Source organism: Pseudophryne corroboree, chromosome 2, assembly GCF_028390025.1.
Source record: "Pseudophryne corroboree isolate aPseCor3 chromosome 2, aPseCor3.hap2, whole genome shotgun sequence".
Taxonomy (NCBI): Eukaryota; Metazoa; Chordata; class Amphibia; order Anura; family Myobatrachidae; genus Pseudophryne; species Pseudophryne corroboree.
This window is the reverse complement of record NC_086445.1, coordinates 768562181-768567183: the sequence shown is the minus strand read 5'-3', so window position 1 is coordinate 768567183 and position 5003 is coordinate 768562181. Positions and strand designations below refer to the sequence as shown.

At 39.8% G+C, this 5003-nt stretch overlaps 1 pseudogene; it reads left to right on the top strand.

Annotated features, from left to right (window-relative positions):
• The first annotated feature begins 4638 nt into the window (after positions 1-4638).
• On the top strand, positions 4639-4757 carry LOC135052263 (5S ribosomal RNA; annotated as a pseudogene).
• The last annotated feature ends 246 nt before the right edge of the window (positions 4758-5003 follow it).

Here is a 5003-nt window from a genome sequence, read left to right as displayed (position 1 = left end):
GCAGTGCGCATGCGGTTAGTATTTTAACACAAAACTTAGTAGATTTACTCACGCCCGAACGAAGATGTTTCATCGTTGAAGTGATCGTAGTGTGATTGACAGGAAGTGGGTGTTTCTGGGTGGAAACTGGCCGTTTTCTGGGAGTGTGCGGAAAAACGCAGGCGTGCCAGGGAAAAACGCGGGAGTGTCTGGAGAAATGGGGGAGTGGCTGGCCGGATGCTGGGCGTGTGTGACGTCAAACCAGGAACGAAACGGCCTGAGCTGATCGCTATTTGTGAGTAGGTCTGGAGCAACTCAGAAACTGCTAAGAAATTTATTTTCGCTATTCTGCGAATCTTTTGTTTGCTATTCTGCTAAGCTAAGATACACTCCTAGAGGGCGGCGGCTTAGCGTGTGCAATGCTGCTAAAAGCAGCCAGCGAGCGAACAACTCGGAATCACCCCCCATGTGTGAAAGCAGTCTGACTCCATGGAGTGTGGGACAAGGTGCGTCCCCCCCAAAAAAAAAATAGTTTGTTGTGTGCACTGCACCCCAGTACACCAAAGTATACTACTGTGTGTGAAAGCAGTCTCACTCCATGCAGTGTGGGACAAGATGCGTCCCCCAAAAAACAAGAAAAAACTTGTTTGCTATTTACATTGTTTTGTTGTGTGCACTGCACCCCAGTACAACTAAGTATAGTACCATGTGTGAAATCAGTCTGACACCATGTAGCTTGGGACAAGCTGGTGCCCAAACCCTTCGAAGTAGCCACCTCTGAATTGAGTTCCGACACTGCTAGCTTGAGCCAGGTGGTTCCCCTAATTAGACCTTTGGAAAAACAACTGAAGAAATTGAAGGAGGAGATAAAACAAGGCGAATCTGTAAAATATGCCGGACTTGTAGATCAAGTCTTTTTTTTTTCGCTTCGCCGGGATCCAAGGGTTGGCAATATCTTGAAATCGGATCACTACATTTTGGCAACGTGCTTGATCCTAGGTTCAAGTCATATGATGGGTCTTTCTTTCCAACTGACACAGATTTTAAGAGATGCAAAGAACTCCTGGTAAGTTGGCAGCTCAAGTGACGTCTCCTCCTTCAGTTTTTTCTAAAACAGCCAGGAAAAAATTAAATTTTGGCAAAAGACCTAGTGGAGATGCAGATCAGTCCAAACAACATTTTGACATCTGGTCGGGACTAGATGAATTTCCCAGTATTACTGACACCTCTACCGTAACTCCACCTGATACGGTCATCATCCAAAGAATGGTGGAGAATTACTTTCACGACACCATAAAAGTAGGCATGTCACAGAGTCCCATTGTGTACTGGAAGGAAAAAAAGTAAATATGGAGGCCCTTGTACAAACTGGCTTTGTATTACTTAAGTTGCCCACCCTGCAGTGTGTACTTGGAGAGAGTTTTCAGCACAGCTGAGAACCTTGTGAGTGAACGGAATAGGAGACTACTTCCTCAAAATGTGGAAAAGATGATGTTTATCAAAATGAACTGGAAATTCCACCCGGGAGACTTTTCCCAGCAATTACATTGAAATACAGAGACATCTGTAATGGTGGATTCCAGCGGGAAGGAATTATGAGGATGTACACACTTATGAATACTTATGTACATGTGATTTCTTAGTTTTTTATTTTTAATATATTTGCAAAAATCTCAAAAAAACTGTTTTCACGTTGTCATTATGGGGTATTGTGTGTAGAATTTTGAGGGAAAAATTAATTTATTCCATTTTGCAATAAGGTTGTAACATAACAAAATGTGGAAAAAGTGAAGTACTGTGAATACTTGCCGGAAGCACTATAAGTATTCACAGCCTTTGCTCAATACTTTGTTGATGCACCTTTGGCAGCAATTACAGCCTCAAGTCTTTTTGAATATGATGTCACATTTTTGCACCACTATCTTTGGGCAGTTTCACCCAATCCTCTTTGCAGCACCTCTCCATCTCCATCATGTTGGATGGGAAGCGTTGGTGCACAGCCATTTTCAGATCTCTCCGGAGATGTTCAATCGGATTCAAGTCTGGGCTCTGGCTGAGCCACTCAAGGGAGAGAGAGTTGCCCTGAAGCCACTCCTTTGATATCTTGGCTGTGTGCTTAGGGTAATTGTTCTGCTGAAAGAAGACCCGTAACCCTAGTCTGAGGTCAAGAACGCTCTGGAGCAGGTTTTCATCCAGGATGTCTCTGTACATTGCTGCATTCATCTTTCCCTCTATCCTGACTAGTCTCCCAGTTCCTGCCACTGAAAAACATTCCCACAGCATGATGCTGCCATGACGATGCTTCACTGTAGGGATGGTATTGTCCTGGTGATGAGTGGTGCCTGGGTTCCCCCAAACATGACGCCTGGCATTCACACCAAAGAGTTCAATCTTTGTCTCATCAGACCAGAGAATTTTGTTTCTCATGGTCTGAGAGTCCTTCATGTGCATTTTGTCAAACTCCAGGTGGGCTGCCATGTGCTTTTTAACTAAGGAGTGGCTTCCGTCTGGCCACTCTACCATACAGGCCTAATTAGTGGATTGCTGCAGAGATGGTTGTCCTTTTGGAAGGTTCTCCTCTCTCCACAGAGGAATGCTGTAGCTCTGACTGAGTGAACATTGGGTTCTTGGTCACCTCCCTGACTAGGGCCCTTCTCCCCCAATCACTCAGTTTAGATAGCCAGCCAGCTCTAGGAAGATTCCTAGTGGTTACGAACTTCTTCCATTTATGGATAATGGAGGGCACTGTGCTCATTGGGACCTTCAAAGCAGCAGATATTTTTCTGTACCCTTCCCCAGATTTGTGCCTCAAGACAATCCTGTCTCGAAGGTCTACAGACAATTCCTTTGACTTCATGCTTGGTTTGTGCTCAGACATGCACTGTTAAGTGTGGGACCTTATATAGACAGATGTGTGCCTTTCTAAATCATGTCCAATCAACTAAATGTACCACAGGTAGACTCCAATTAAGCTGTAGCAACATCTCAATGATGATCAGTGGAAACAGGATGCGCCTGAGCTCAATTTTGAGCTTCATGTCAAAGGCTGTGAATACTTATGTACATGTTATTTCTTATTTTTTTATGTTTAATAAATTTGTAAAGATCCCCCAAAAACTTTTTTTCATGTTGTTGTTATGGGGTATTGTGTGTCGGATTTTGTTGGAAAAAATGAATTTATTTAATTTTGGAATAAGGCTGTAACATAACAAAATGTGGAAAAAGTGAAGCGCTGTGTGTGTGTGTGTGTGTGTGTGTGTGTGTGTGTGTGTGTGTGTGTGTGTGTGTGTATATATATATATTTATAAACAGAATGTATCTCTGTGGAGCGCACCTATTGTAATATTAAACTATCTAAAGATTCAATTTAATAAAATTATATATTCGGTTGCTGATGAAGAGAGGATAACTTTACAAACACACCTTTTTTCTTCAAAAAACACTTATTTTTTATTTCTAAAAATAATTTAAGATTTTCATTTCATTAAAACAAATTAATAAACATTTTCACAATGTGTTGTTATTCATTGTACACATAGTATTGAATTACAACTTTTCCAAACAATAAAACATGCACTTTCACCCAACGCGTTTCGTCTTATATAGACTTCTTCAGGGGTGTTTTTTATAGGTAACGGATAATTATTTCATTTGAAATGGCTGTTTTTTCATAAAAATATACTCCATATTAAACTGAAAATTTGTATTATTCTTGTAAATGACTTAACAGACTTTTTATTTATAATCCTCCCACAATTTTTTCATATATCAATAAGATTAAGGATCCCAAAGTGGACTGAATATTATTAGGCCTCTTTTAATTCCCAGCAGCTCTCATATATGACCGCATCCATAGGGATCCAAAAGTGGAATCCATTCTTTCAATCCAAGCTTTCTATCTTATGATATCCAATATTGTTGAGCTATACTGGGGTATTAGAGCTTTGGTCATTTATAAATCTGACATATCAACTACATATCACTGGTTCAGCATTTTTCAAGGATTTCTCTTCTCTTTTCTTTCTGTCCTTTTCTAAATCCATTTGGAGAGCATTTTCATAGTAGCATTGTCTATTATGGTTATTTAACCTATCTCTGCAGCTCTGATATCATTGAGACATAAAAGCTACAATTTATCTTTCTCCTTATCATAGAACTGTTGCTACAAATTAGCTACTATTTAGCCAATTTCTCTACATGACATTCTTTGGAGACACATGATATCAATCTGTCAGTATGAACTAGATATTCTTTTATGGTTTAAATCTCATTTATTTTCTTACAATTTGTGTACAATCAGCTTTTTCCAACACTTGGTATTATAAATACCACAGGTACTTTTAGTACCCTGTAATTTGATGGTATATCTGAATTAAGTCATTTTTGGACCACTATCTATTGTACTTAGACCTTATCGACCCAAACCTCTTCAGTGAATGATTAGAATTTACCATAGATTAGCATTGTTTTTCTCTCTTCTGCTTTTTCTGTCTTTTTCTATTTTTCAGGACTCTCACCATTGATTCAGAGGTATTTATCCCTGTCTAACATTGGCAGCAGATCCCCTATTTTCCTCTTTAAATCTCTATCTATTCTTTCCTTCTTCATAATTCGTGAACTCTCATCAGTGATTCCCGAGCCCTCGATATTGAATATTCCTTCTACTTTCATACCACACTGGTAGCGCCCGAATCCTTCCGATCTTGGAAGCTAAGCAGTGTTGGGCTGGGTTAGTACTCAAGTGGGAGACTCTTGAGGAATACTCAGTTCAGTAGAAGTCCTTGGACGGTCATGCTCAGCGTCTAACACTGACAGCAGATTCATCTTGCTTATTCAGCCTGTTCCATTTTCTTCTCAATACTACTCACAAGAGATGTAGCTGACAAATTATTAAACCATATTTAGGTGCTATTTGATCTATATACCTATTCAGGACTTATATTTTTTTTTTCAGGCATTCAGTTGAGATTATTCTGTATTTCAAACCCAGGCAGTCCAGAACTGATATTTAGTATTTACACTGT